This window comes from Tupaia chinensis, unplaced genomic scaffold (assembly GCF_000334495.1).
Source record: "Tupaia chinensis unplaced genomic scaffold, TupChi_1.0 Scaffold000248_1, whole genome shotgun sequence".
NCBI lineage: Eukaryota > Metazoa > Chordata > Mammalia > Scandentia > Tupaiidae > Tupaia > Tupaia belangeri.
This window is the reverse complement of record NW_006159726.1, coordinates 5,162,402-5,163,228: the sequence shown is the minus strand read 5'-3', so window position 1 is coordinate 5,163,228 and position 827 is coordinate 5,162,402. Positions and strand designations below refer to the sequence as shown.

Sequence of the window (827 nt, the reverse complement as noted above, 5' to 3'; positions counted from 1 at the left end):
GCAATCCCTTCTCCTCCATTCTCCTCTCGGGATCTTGGGCACGCACGCACACGCGCCCGGCGTGAGTTTTAAGCCACCGGGTCCGGGACACGAACCGCGGTCGACTACGTGGGAGTCCAGCGACATAGCCATTACGCTAACTGCTGGTTCCCTTCTTCTTCTTTTTTTTTAAAATAACTTTATTTATTTATTTTAATTTTACCAGAGAGGGGCAGAGTGATAGAGAGAGAGGAAGTGAGAAAGCAGGCAACCAGGTCCGAGACTTGAACCACAGTTGGCCATGTGGGAGTCCAGTGCCCTTAACCACCACGCCACTTGCCGGCCCTGGTGATTACTTCTAAGACATGCAACCGGACAGTCAAACATGACGGTAAAAGCAGAAGCTTTCTAGCAGTGCTGAAGAGCAGCCCTGCCACTCCTACACATAAACTCAGCCCGAAGACACCAGAGAGAACGACACTGAGTTCTGGAAACTTCAATCATGCTATATCTGGTTTCAAAGGCAAGAGCCTACCATCAATATTCCGAACACCTACCCCTGGACAGTCAATACCCAGCGGCTCTTCAAAGAATGTGGGCAAAACAAACACTTCTCTCAACTAAAAATGTTCCTTAGAGTGAATCCCAAAGAAATCCAAAGGTGGACTCAAGACATTTTTTTCTCTTCTCTGTGAAGGGAGGACTTTAAAAATAAAGCCGGTGTAATGTAATTTCTGTAAGAAAAGTTAGTGAAATGATTTTTTTTTCTTTTTTTGAATACATGGAAACCAGGTTCAAGAGCAAACTTTTGGGGACATTTTTCAGTGTTTATGGGGATACCTTATTAG

At 45.2% G+C, this 827-nt stretch overlaps 1 pseudogene; it reads left to right on the top strand.

Moving 5' to 3' along the window:
- Positions 1-688, top strand: part of LOC102498883 (UPF0711 protein C18orf21 pseudogene) — a 1,924-nt pseudogene extending 1,236 nt beyond the window's left edge.
- The last annotated feature ends 139 nt before the right edge of the window (positions 689-827 follow it).